Source organism: Balaenoptera musculus, chromosome 5 (genome assembly GCF_009873245.2).
Source record: "Balaenoptera musculus isolate JJ_BM4_2016_0621 chromosome 5, mBalMus1.pri.v3, whole genome shotgun sequence".
Classification (NCBI taxonomy): domain Eukaryota; kingdom Metazoa; phylum Chordata; class Mammalia; order Artiodactyla; family Balaenopteridae; genus Balaenoptera; species Balaenoptera musculus.
In genome coordinates this window covers 49,212,792-49,226,752 of record NC_045789.1, presented here as the reverse complement: position 1 = coordinate 49,226,752, position 13,961 = coordinate 49,212,792, and the positions used below count along the sequence as shown (strand labels likewise).

The 13,961-nt window shown below is 44.2% G+C and overlaps 1 protein-coding gene across 1 annotated transcript in view; it reads left to right on the top strand.

Annotated features, from left to right (window-relative positions):
* PARM1 (prostate androgen-regulated mucin-like protein 1) overlaps nucleotides 1-13,961 on the top strand; it is a 100,412-nt gene that overhangs the window by 52,357 nt on the left and 34,094 nt on the right. The window lies entirely within an intron of this gene.

Genomic DNA, 13,961 nt, shown 5'->3' with positions numbered 1-13,961 from the left:
ATCTTTGACCGCATAGCAGGACTTGGACCACATTCCGGGAGACAGTAAAACACAAGGTCCCTGCTGGAGTCTCTGGTGATGAGTCGGGTCTTGCTGTGCAAGATTCCATCCACAGCTGTCATCTTCCACCCAGCCCTAGTTCTGAAAATGACCCCTGTCAGCGGAGAGGCCAAGCACAGCATTGAGGGTCCCTTATGGGGAAGTGGGTTAACAATCAGGGAAACTGGGTCTTAAAGAGAAGCAGCTCGTCCAAGGAACGATGGCCTCGACACCCACAAAACCAGGTAGACTTCAGGGCTGCAGATTCTACCTCTGCACTTCCAGCCTAGAACTTGACTCAAGTGAGTAACAACTTCATTCTCATTTCCATGTCTTAGGGGACAATGATCTTCAGATTCCAGGAATTTTGCCCTGACACATGAGTTTGTAAACTTACAATTTTAGTGTAGTTTTTGTTGTTTAGGAGTTAGCTTAAAAAGCAGAAAGGGGATTAAAGGGAAGAAATGATAATTAATGAGTATCTTACTTTAGAGTCTTACTTAATAGCCTACTAATCCCTTTCACCTAATTGTTTATTCCCTTCTGTCTTTAGTCCATTGGGGCTGCTGTAACAAAATTCCACAAACTGGGTGGCTTATAAACAACAGAAATTTACTTTTCACAGTTCTGGAGGCTGGAAGTCCAAAAATCAAGGCACCAGCATGGTCACGTTCCAGAGCAGGCCCTCTTCCTGTTTCCTAGCCGACAACCTCTCTCTGTGTCTTCACATGGTAGAAGAGGCTAGGAGTTCTGTGGGGTCTCTTTCATAAGGCCACTAATCCCATTCATGGGGGCTCCACACTTATGAGCTAAGCACCTCCCAAAGGCCTCACCTCCTAATACCAACACACTGGGCATTAGGATTTCAACATATGAAGTTAGGCGGGGGACATAAACATTCAGACCACAGCACCGGCCTTTCAGCATACTTGACAAAACAGACAATCTGCGTGGAGAAGAGGTGGTAGAGGAGGAACATGACAGTGCCAATATCAGAAGTCTTTATCTGGAAAGGTCAGGTGCAAAAGGCCCTAAGCATCAACATACACGAGGGGAAAACAGAGTCAAATTGCAGCTGTCCACGGAAAGTCTATATGAAATATAAACCAAATTTCTCTCTCTTCCAGTCTGCCTTCCTCCATAATCACTTAGATACCTGGGTGCCTTGGTCAGAGCAGGCACTCAATACATATTTGTTGAACTGGATCTAGACAAACAAAAGTCTAATCAAATATTTTGAAAGTAAACTGCTAAGTGATGCTTAAAGTTTAAAAACGAGAGTAGGATGCCATTCTAGTGAGTGTGTCTCATGGCTGACACCTCATGGCTCTGACCAAGGCAGGCCAGCTTGTCTAGCAGTACCAAGGCCCTGGTCCCTGATTGTGGTTGAGGGCTCTTTGCTCTCCTCCCTCAACCTGCTGCAGCCACCTAGCCCCACGCATGTTCTTAACAAGACTGGTGGTGAAAACTGCCCCACGACGTTTCTGAACATTTTTTTAATAAGGTGGAGAAATACAAATCCTATTTAGCTGTGTGTGTGTGTGTGTGTGTGTGTTTTCCTTTCCGATGCATTCTGTGGGTGTGGGAGGAGGCTCAGCTTTCGTAGGCATCAGCCTAGAGAATGTACCGCCAGGAACACTGACAGGTCCAGCTGCCTACGGCTTTGTCGAAGGACGTGGGGAGCGCTCCATCCCGGAGGCTCACAGCTGACGCCAGGAGGAGGAATAGTTCCTCTTTAATGATGCCTGAAAAGTGCCTTTTGCAAATCATTAGCAAATTAAAGAAGGTGAAGGCTTTTGGGCCCAGGTTCCAATCAGACAGAGATCCACATAATAGCCTAGTATTTATTGAGCTCTTACTTTGTGCCAGGCATTGTGATAGCATTCTACATGGTCTGTCATCTATACTGCAAGTAATGGAAAACCTGAACAATACCTTAATCCCCAAAGGCATTTGTTGTTGCTTTAATAGGAAGTCTGAAGTCAGGTATTCTAGTCCTGGCTTGGCAAGATCAACAGTATCATCAAGGAGAAAGGTTCTTTCTCTCTTTCACTTCCATCATCCCTAGTGGGTTGACTTTCATCCTTAGCTTCACGAGATGGCTGCCACTGTGCCAGACATCACATCTACATTAAAGGTAGGAAGGAGGAGGGACAAGTAGGCACTAAGAGAATTTCTCTTCCTTATATATTCTTTTTATATGGAAGCAAAATTTTTCCAGAAACCCCTTAGCCTATATCCCATCAACCTCATTTTGCAGAACTGGGGCACATAGACACCTCTAAGTGCAAAGGAGGCTAGAAAAAGAGCATTTAGCTTTTATAGCTTCTGTAGGTAGACTGGCAAGAGGGCATTGGGAATGGTTATTGGGTTAGTCAAGCAACAGTGTCTGCCTTAAATGGATTATTTATTTAATCCTCTCAATAAATCTATGAATGGAAGTACTGTTGTTATCCTAAGTTGGCCAACTAGGAGATAGTAATTAAGAGACTTGCCCAAGGTCATGCAGCAGATAAGTGGTCTGGCTAATAGCTTTAACTATAATAGGCAGCTGTCTAGCAAGATGGTTAAGAGGACAGGTTATTGAGATAGACTACCTTCTAGAGTTTGAATCCAAGTTGTACTACTTTCTAGTTATATATCCTGGGAAGTTATTTAACCTCGTTCTGCCTCAGTTTGCTCACTTGTCAAATGGGGATAATAATAATAATTATCCTAGGTTTATTGTAAAGATTAAGTGACCTAATACTTGAAAAGTATTACAGGTTTTGGCTTTTAATAAGCATTGGAAAAGTGTTAACTAAGAAGCTATGAAGCAAGCAGCTTTGTTTATAATAACCCCAAAGTGGAAATAGCCTACCTGTGCCCCATTGGTAACATGGGTTAATAAACTGTGGTATATTCATGCAATTGAATGCTATCCAGCAATGAGAAATGATGAGTTATTAAAATACACAACAACATAAGAAAGTCTCACAGTGAGTGAGTCTCATAATCCAGACATGAAAGAGCACACACCATATGACTCCATTGATTTGAAGTTCAAAAACAGGCAAAGCTAATCTGTAGTGATGAAAGTCAGAATGAGTTTCCTTCAGAGGATTATGTCTGTGAGAAGGTACGAGGGAACTTTCCGGGGTGCTGGAAAAGTTCTTTATCTTTTTTTTTAATTTTTTTGTACAGCAGGTTCTTATTAGTCATCCATTTTACACACATCAGTGTATACATGTCAATCCCAAAAGTTCTATATCTTTTTTTTTTTTTTAATTTTTATTTATTTATTTTTGGCTGTGTTGGGTCTTTGTTTCTGTGCGAGGGCTTTCTGTAGTTGTGGCGAGCGGGGGCCACTCTTCATCGCTGTGCGCAGGCCTCTCACTGTCACGGCCTCTCTTGTTGCGGAGCACAGGCTCCAGACGCGCAGGCTCAGTAGTTGTGGCTCACGGGCCTAGTTGCTCCGCGGCATGTGGGATCTTCCCAGACCAGGGCTTGAACCCGTGTCCCCTGAATTGGCAGGCAGATTCTCAACCACTGCGCCACCAGGGAAGCCCAAAAGTTCTATATCTTGATCTGAGTCGTGGTTATGCAGGTACATACACATGTAAAATTTCATTGATTCATTGATTTGTGCACTTAAGATGTATGCATTTTATTGTATGTAAGTTATACTTCTATCTTAAAAGGACATAAAAATTTTAAAGAGAAACTAGGAAGCGTAACCATAACCATTCATGCTGACTGACATCTTTGCAGAAAACCCTCAGAAGAAAATGTTGGCAGGAAGAGAAAGGAGGCCCACCAATATCATGGGTCATTCGTCTTCTCTCAGAAAGCCCCCGCGGCCCTCTCCTGCAGCACAGGAAATTTCCTCTGAGTCATATTCCCAGTCTTGGAGATGTGTTTGCCCTGGAGCCATCCCTGCCCTCTTGCCTGACTCCTAGGTGATCAGTGGTGGACTTTGGTGGTGAGGCAAACAGGAACACAACATCTCTCTGCATTTCATGGGCGTTATCCTGTTAGTAGTCACATTGCCTACAGATTCACCAGTCAGAATGCCAGGATGCATCAGCCTGGGAATGCCCCCAAGAACTGTCCTGCCAAAGGCAGACTTCCATGGAGCTGACCACCTAAAGAGCTCCGGCTCTTCGTGCAACAAGAAGGCATGGATGGTGCACCCACTGAGCTGGAGACAAAGTGAGGCAAGAAATGGACAAGGGCATTTAGGCTGACAAGGCAGTGGGGCTGAGAAGGCACCAGGGCTGCCTCAGCCCTTTGGGCAATTCTAAGCTTCAAAAAGATCCTCTGAAGGAAACGGTTCAGAGTCAAAGCAGACCGATACTATGGACTTTCTTAAGTTCTGGTACTTTCCAGGGCTGCAGGGTATAAGAGATGACTTGATTGTGATTTGGGCCTGTGGGAGGTGGAGTGGAAGGAAGGGGTGTGACCTTTGACCAGGCAAAAGACTGCTGCATTTTATGACACCCGAACACAAAGCCTTTTTTTTCCTTTTCAACCACATGAGAAATTTTTTTGAAATTTCAGTAACCAATTGAGCAAACAGGAGAGGAGTGAGCTGGATCGGGCCTGCGGCCCTCAAGCACACCGTGAGTGTGGCGTGTGGCGGAGGAGAGAATCACAGCCTCAGCTCTGGGTCACCAGAGGAGGGGCTGCCTTTGTGTAAAGTCTGTCACCACGAGAATCACCCAAGGTGTTCTCTGCACTCCTTCCGTCCCCTCTGCTTAGGAATGCCTGAGAATCCTGCCAGAAAACTGAGGCCTGGGGGAGGGGAGCCTGCCCACCAAGTCTGCCTGGGAAACGGGTCCGGATCAGTCTCCGTCCTGGGTTCGGGTGGTCCCAGGCCCGGCTTTGGCCTGTGCTGCCCCAGCACTTCCCTGGTCCCCTTAGTCTCCAGTCACCAGAGGGATCCCCCTCTTCTTAAGGCTGCAGGGCCCTGGATGGAGCACAGGCTGTGAATCTGTAACAGTTACACATCCTCCGTGTGGGCTTTTGTGTGCACTCTTGCCCTGGACCACACACACGTTGGGACTGGGCCCACTGCAAAACCTAACACTGGTTCAGAAGATCCCCTGCAACCTGAAGGAGGCGTTAGGTCGTCTTCTTCTCCCACCTCACTACCCGTGGCCCACGCCCATATCCACCATAACCTCAAAGCGGCCGAAGAGAAGGTACTCACCCTGCCTACGTCCTCTTTCTCTCCTCTGCCCCACCCAGAGAAGCCCCAATGTGGTTCCTCCAGAATTTCGGGTATCTGCTGGCATCCTTGCTCAGCAAAGCCTCCTCCTGAGGCCGACCACCACAATCAGCCTCCAACTTAAAGATAATGAGTTTGGGGGGGGCATCTGACTGACAAAGACAGATGCTGCTTCTGGCGAAAAGAAAAAAAAAATGGTGTATTTCCTTTCCCCAGGAAGCACAACATTCTTCACAAACGTTATTTTCTCATTAGCACTTAACAGCCTCCACAGGGAGCCTGATGATATCATGAGTCCTGATTTCACCCATAGAGAAATTGAGCCATACACCAGTTCTGCCCGTTCTGATTCGATGGCTGGAAAACAGAAGGTCTTTTCCTCTTTTTGGACTAGAATTAGATCTCATTTCCATCAACAAAACACTCAGGAGGATATGGCTCTTCTGCTTTGAACAAGTGTCTTCTTCAACACAGTTTGACGGCTTTGGGGCATGCACATTCTGTCTAGACCTGTGAGGGCTTTCAAATGCCATATGGTTGGACCAGACTCTGATTAGTAATGGGTTTGCAGATGTTAGATGAACCTTCTGGTGTGCCCTTAGCAGCCCAATCAAACGCAACATGGGGAATTTTGGTTAAGTGTGAGGGTCCCAAACAGTGGCTTCACTCAACCTAAACAACATTAAGACCTAGCTTTTATGTTCAAGTATACATATCATTTTAAGATTATTTGGTACTCTCTCCCTCTCTTAAATACTTGATGAAGTTTAGCCCATTCAGTGCAGGGATGGTAAGGCCCGCCTGTGTTTAGGCCAATTGATTGATGGCCAGCATTTCAAGAGCTGGTGACTCTGGTCTATATCATGCACAGAGAGAAGAAATCCCTGCAGTTTCCAAAGTGGAAACAAGCGAGCAAAAATAGCAAAAGTATGTTTAGAGACCGATCCAAAATATCCTATTAGCTGGTAGTTTTTATGGAATGTACAGACATATCAAAGGGAAGATGCATTTCTGCCATCACGACCCAGCATATAAGCCAGAGAATATTTCTGTTTTTCAAAGGGTAGAAAGTCCATGTTTTTACTGAATGAATATTTATGGAGCACTTTCTCTATGCCAGGCACTAAGACACAAACAATAAGCTGCAGTCCCTGTTATTAGGGCTCCCAGCCTGATAGGAGACAAGCATGGGGAGAAATGGCTCAGGATAATGTGTGCTACGATTAGTGCTGTGGCCACACAGAGAAGAAGGGCTCTTTCAAGTTGGTGAATCTTCGCAGAGGAGGTAAGGCTCCAGAGTTCTCAGAACTGGGCTGGGGAGAGGAGACCCAGGGTGGGAAAAGCAGCAGATGCAAAGGCAGGGAGGGAGACAGCAGATAGTTCAGAAATGTACGCTGATTCAGATTGCTAGAATGCAAGGCTCATGAAGGGTAGGGTTGGGAAATCATAAAAGGTGTTATGTGCTGAACCAAGGAGTTCAGAATTTATCCTGAGGCCATTGTTGAGCCTGCAGCAGGATAAAAGGGAATAAAAGCGTTCACATGGTTGGGTAATTTTTTTAAAGCCCACTCTATTGGCCCACACTAGAGAATGTATTATGGGAGACAGAGGAAAACGGGTGCTTGATTGCCTTACAAACATGGGGCCCAGACTTCAAAAACACCCTTGCATTTCCCAGTACAATACAGTGGGATGGTTATAAGGTTAGCCTGGAGCCAGACAGTTTCAGGTTCAAGCTTCAGCTGTGCCATGTACTAGCTGTGTGACCTTAGGGAGGTTACTTAACTTTTCTGATCCTCTGTTTTGTCATCTGTGAAACCAAGATAACAATGGATATTACTATTGAATGAGGTGATGCATAGAAAGTGGTCAGCACAGCGCCCTTCTATATAGAGTCCTCAGCTCATTCTCTCATTCATATATAGGTATGTATTTGAATTCCTACTATGGATCAGACAATGAGGATGTGTGGTGAGCAAATCCACTACAGTCCCCGCTCCGTGTGAATCTTAGAGTCTAAAGGGGGAGGCATGCATTAAACAAAGCTTCCCATAAGCGATTACATAGCCACGTGCCAATTTCAGTGCTATGAAGTTAAGATACAAGGTGCTCTGAGCACCTGAAGGGTTGAGGCTGGAGGAGGGGGGTGGATTTAGCAAAAGAACCAGCAAAGGCCCTTACGCTAACATTGGATGGATGAATAGGAGTAACTCAGGCAGGCATAAGAGGGAGAGCTGTTTAGGCAGAAGGACTTGAGTACAATAAAAAGCTGGTTTGTTCTGGGATCTGGTGGGGAGCAAGGCTGAAGGGGCAACACTGGGCTTGGATCACAAAGAGCCTTCTAGGCCTCAGTGGGGATGTGAAGGTTTATCCTCTGTGCAGGCTTCCTTTCCTCCCCTCCACCCTCAAAGGGGAGTGACACGGTCCAGTTGGCCTTGACGGTTAGCAGTTCCTTAGCGTGCAGACCTTCAGCAGCTGTCGGGCCTCTGCGAGGCAGGCCTGGCATGATCCCCCGAGACCGCAGGCCAAGGCACCACTCGGGCTGACTTGGCCGCCCAGGAGAGCGCTTGACTGTGTTTTGATCGAATTTCACCAAATTTGCCAAAGCTTTGTCACATGTTTTCTCAGGCACTTGACAAGCCAAGGGCAGGAGAGGACATGCTGTGGGGGGGGTTGTGGGGAGAGAACAGGTGAGCGACACAGGTAATCAGGCCATCTGGGACTCTGGCACTGGCCCAGTTTGCTGCTCACAAAACCCAGGAAGAAGTGACAGTTCAGGGCACTCGTCCACCGGCTGCCAACGTTGCAGACCTACCTTCCTGACACCCAGTTGGGCAGGAGGCAAGAGCACATGCACAGAACGCAGACTCTCCACCCTGGAATATCCTGTAACTCCCCTCAGCACTGGGAGAACTTGCCTACCTGCCCCAGCCATCAGCCCCCAAGTCTCTCTTCCTAGCAAGGCAAGAAACCCGGGCTCAAGCCAGACCTGGGTTTTTTTCACATATCAAAGAATAACACACATGGAAACAAATAGTTTTCTATCCACCTAAGAATCTGCTTTCCTTCTGAGCAACAATCTGTCAGCTGTTCTTGCAACATAAAAGCTTTCATTTGACCAGACTTCAGGAAAGACATCCGTTTGTAAATTTACAAGGAGGAATTTCAGGTTAAGTTGGCCCTTATACCCCTAGATCTGTCATTTGGGCCAAGTCTGAGAGATTTCCTTCTTTGAGTCACTCCATTTCAGGCACGTGAGCCTGTCCCTGCCTGGGCAGGGACACCATGTCTAGTAAACTCACCTCTAATTTAGAGGTTAATGGGTTCAATTTCTTTATTCTATTTACTCTGCCATTTTCTCAAGGAAATATTAGAACTAATTCTTTTCTTCAGAAAGTAGCTCTACTTTGGGTGGGAAGGTGTATGGGGCACTACATTATTTTGGGGGGGGGGTGTTGGTTTTGTTTATTTTTACTTTTAATGACTTTTTTGAAGTATAGTTGATTTACAATATTGTGTTAGTTTCAGGTGTACAGCTAAGTGATTCAGGTATACATATACCTATTCTTTTTCAGATGCATTTCCCTTATAGGTTATTACAAAATGTTGAGTATAGTTCCCTGTGCTATACAGTAGGTCCTTGTTGGTACATTATCTTTTTTTTCTTTTAATTATTATTATTATTTTTTTTTTTTGGCTGTGTTGGGTCTTCGTTTCTGTGCGAGGGCTTTCTCTAGTTGCGGCAAGCGGGGGCCACTCTTCATTGCGGTGCGTGGGCCTCTCACTATTGCGGCCTCTCTTGTTGAGGAGCACAGGCTCCAGACACGCAGGCTCAGTAGTTGTGGCTCACGGGCCCAGTTGCTCCGCGGCATGTGGGATCTTCCCAGACCAGGGCTCGAACCCGTGTCCCCTGCATTAGCAGGCAGATTCTCAACCACTGTGCCACCAGGGAAGCCCTGTTGGTACATTATTTTAACTTCTTTAGCTGTGCAGTCTCACGTGGGCTCCTCCTTGCTTATTCTATAATGGTGGTTGCTAAAGTACGTTCTACCGGCCTTTTTGAGTCTGGGCACAGTGTGCCGGTGGGGAATTCTCATTCTGACCCTGTCTCTACATGATTCTTTCCAGGCAACACTGCCCAACTTCTTCTCTTAGATGTGTAAGGTCAATTACATCACTTCCCCTCCCTGTGTCTGTTCCCTCATTTATCAAATGAGGGGCTGTAATCATGCATCACTTAGACCCTCCCTAGCTCTAAAAAATTTTTTGAAATCCTGGGATACATCCTTAGCTGTTTGACTTAATCAATTTGGTAGTCCTGTGGAAACACGGGTCCTACCTATGATAAAGCAGAAATGATATTTCCTCAGGCTATCTCAGTGATTCTCAATGTTGAAGCCAATGGGATGGCATTTGGAGATGGAGCTTTTGGGAAGTAATTAGGGTTAGATGAGGGCGGGGCCCACATCATGAGATTAGTGTTCTTATTAGAAGAGACACCAGAGGGCTTTCTTCACCACCCCCTCCCCCAAGCACATACCAAGGAAAGGCCATGTGAGGTCACAGCTAGAAGGTTGCCACTTACAAGCCAGGAACAGAGAGCTCTCACAAGAACCTGAATTGGCCCACACCTTGATCGGACTTCTCAGCCTTCAAACTGTGAGAAGCAAATTTCTATTGTTAAAGCCACCTAGTCTATGGTATTTTGTTCTGGCAGCCTGAGCCAACTAGGACAGCAAGCATTCTCTAGGATAGTCATGGTGCCTGAGCCTTGGATATCTTCATGATGAAAGTTATGGCGCCTGAGCCTTGGATATCTTCATGAAGACCAACCCTCGTGTACTCAGAGCAATATGGAATGTATCATCAAACAGGCAAAGCAGAGGCTTTTAATGCCTTGTTCAAGTGAAGATGACCAGCATTGTCCCACAATTTCTATGCATTGCTGTGTGTTAGGAGTCGGAATTATCTGAACTAGACTGCAAAGTACTTTAAATAAGTACTTAATAGGTAGCCACGGGAACGACCAACTCAGTCCTCTTTGGAAACAGGAAGGGTAGGAGTTATAAAAGTATACAAGTCAGAATTAAACAAGAAAATGGATGTCTCCAGACACAAAACTAATTCTTGCAGCATGTCATTTTCAGCACTATAATGATTTCCATAGTACAGCTTTTAGCTCCACTGGAAATGACAATGCAGGTGTCACCCTGAATATCATACACTTTAATGGCATCTTGTGTATTCTTATCCTTTCAGAACCAGCTCAAATGTCATCTCTTCCGTGACTTTTCTCAATGTCATTTGAAAATGACTTTGTATATTTTTGCATTCCATAGTCCCCATACAATATTTATTCATCTTTCCTTGGGGCTCCCATTGCAACTTGCTTGTAATTCCATAAGGTGTTTATCACATCATATTACAGAAAGTTGTGAGTCCTTTCTGTCCTGTTAGATAATGAACTCTTTGAGGGCAAGGCCATGGACATAGAAGTTACTCAATAAAAGCTTGAATGAATGAATGAAGTCTTGGTCCTTTGCATATGACTCATTCTTCATTCATCCCAGAATTCCAAAGACTCTGACTCAGCTGCCAGACTAAGGCTCTCTCTACCTCCATCTGCCCACCTATTATATGATACTATAAACAGTAGTTAAACATTGCCTTCTTTTTTTTTTTTTTTTTTTTGGCCTCAGAATCTTTAATGAGTCATGGAGCTACCAGGATGCAAAGCCAGTATGCTCTAAGGTCACATATGAAGATTTGATGTTTTCATAATATTTGTCCCAACTGTTGTTTTGTCCATATTTCAGAGACCTCTTGACCTGTATTCATCCTGAAATTGTTGACACTTCACAGCTGCCAAAAGTCAACCACAGAAACATGTACTATTATGTGGCCTAATTTGGGAGGTCTGCCCCCAGTTTACTAGGAGAGTAACTTTCCTGTAGTTTACTGTCTTGACCAACAACTTTAAATAAAATTAAACCAATCAGCTTGGCAGGGGTCAGGTGAAAGCCCATCAGAAATGAACACGCAACATCGCTAAAATGATAAGCCACTGGAAAATACAGTCAGTACACAGAGAACTTTTCAGGATCCCATGGATGGATGGAAACTGTCGCTTTATACACAGATATCATGAATTAGCTAACAAAAGTCCCTCTGTCGTGATGCTTACTGATTAAAATGTAACTTCCTCTCGGAAAAAAAAAAATTAAACCAATCATTTTGATAACAATCCACGTGTTAAATTCAGTTAAATATTGAGAAAACTGTTTTCAGGTTAAATTCTATAGCACAATTTTCCATCAGCTACTGAGTCTGTCATGCAGCTGAATGAAGAAGTGAGCAGATCTTATCCCATATGCTTACATACCTCTGCATTCCTCTTTTCTCCCTTCCTCTGTGCTAAAATCTGGCCCATTTTTTTTTCCCTTATGAATCTTGATCATGTTTGGCTGTTACCTATATGCTACCCCCAAGGAAATCTCCTCAGAGTTTGGAGAGTTAAATAGTTGAAGACCTAACAATCCATCAGGCATCAGTGTATGTTGTGGTGGAAGGACAGAAATTGACATTTTAAGCAAGTTTCCTGCCTTCAAATAACACCAGGTAGGCAACCAGCCCCCAGGCAGCTATGATAGATGTGGCCATACTAAGTGATGTGTAGAAGGGAGTAGAGAAATACCGGGGTATTGTTTTAAATAAAGTTCTTAAGTTAATTCATTTTTCCACCCTCCCTCTTTACCTCCCTCCTTATCTCCCTTACTCTCTCCTTTCCTCTCTCCTTCCTTCCTCCCTCCCTCCCTCCCTCTCTTCCTTCCTTCCATCCCCCCTTCCTTCCTCCTTTCCTCAAGTACTTATTGAGCAATTATGATGACCTAGGCACTCTTCTAGGCTTGGAGGAAACAGCAATGAATAAGACCAGGTCCCTGTACCCTCATGGAGCTTACATTCTGGTAGAAGAGAGGTAAAATAGGCAAAGAAATAATATGCAGTTTCAAGAAGAAACTACTTTATTTTATTTATTTTATGAAAAATAAAAATGAGCAAAGGGTGTGACAGTTCCTCAAAAAATTAAACATAAAATTACCATATGAACCACCAGTTCCACTTTTGAGTATATAGACCCCAAACAATTGAAAACATGGTCTCAGACAGACATTTGTGCCCTCATATTCAGAGCAGCATAATTCACAATAGCCAAAAGGTGGAAGAAACCCAAGTGGCCATCAGTGGATGAATGGATAAACAAAATGTGGTGTATATATACAATGGAATATTATTTCGCCTTAGAAAGGAAGGAAATTCTGGCATGTGCTCTAACATGGATGAAACTTGACAGTATTTTGCTAATAAGTGAAATAAGTCAGAAACAAAAGGACAAATATTGTATGATTCTATTTATATGAGGTACCTAAGGCAGTCAAATTCGTAGAGATAGAAAGTAGAATAGTGGTTTCCAGGAGTTGGGGAAAGGGAAGAATAGAGAGTTATTGTTTAATGGGTACAGGATTTCAGTTTGGGAAGATGAAAAAGTTCTGGAGATGGATGGTGGTGATGGTTGAACAATAGTGAAAATGTACTTAGGGCCAATGAACTGTACACTTAAAAATGGTTAAAATGTTGTGTATATTTTAACAATAAAAAATCTTTTAAAAAATAAGCAAGGGGAAGGAGTAGGAATGACTTTCATTAGGACTGTCTGGGGAAGGCTCCTCTGAGGAGGAGCTGACATTTGAGTAGAGATCAACTAGAATGATGAGGAGAACATGGGATGATGACACAGGGCAGTAGTTTTGGATTTTGTTCTAAGCACAACCTTGGGAAGGTTTTGGTCAGTTAATCTGATTTGCCACTTTAAAATATTATACTGGCTTCCATGTGAAAAGTAGACTGAAAGGAAGAAATCTGGAAGCTAGAAGACCAATTAAGAGACTGTGGCAGTTGTCTAGACAAGTGACTGGTGGCTCAGGTGATGTTGAGATAATAAGGGAGGTGATGAGCAGAGACTGGATTGGGTATCTTTTTAAGGTAGAGTCATCATGATTTGCTGATGGATTGGATGGAGGAGGGGCAGTGAGGGAAAGAGATGCATTAAAGATGGTATCTGGGTTTTTAACTGAGTAACTGATAGGTCTTGCCATCCACTGAGATGGAAATGACTAGAGGAAAAGCTAGTTGGGGAATGGTAAGGGGTGTGGAGAGGCAATCAAGAGATGTGTTACATAAAAAGTGAAATCATAAACTCAGGGTCTAGCAGAGTGCTAGTACATAGAAGCCATTTATTAAATACTTGAATGAATAAATGGATGAATAAATGAATGAATGAATGAATGAAACTGAATGGGTAAATGGAGGCAGGGAGGAATGAAGAAAGGAAACTAACTCTAAATTTTACAAAATATGAAAGAGAATATTTGGCGAAATGACATGATGGTAAAGACACCAGGCTAGAATTTGGGAGAACTAGGTGCGAGTCTAAGACAATATTTCCAAACTTCAGATTCCTTCTTCCTCTCAGCTTTTAGTCTGGGACTTCCCCCTTTACTCCTCCACAGGAAATGTGCTCACAGCTTTATTCACCCCAGTGGACAAGCCCGTAACCCTTGCATCCCTGTGCGAGGTTGCGGAGCTCACAACCCTAACAGGGAGCAACCAATCAGTGAGCGCCTACGGCAGGGAACAGCCAATCAATGAGCTCCTC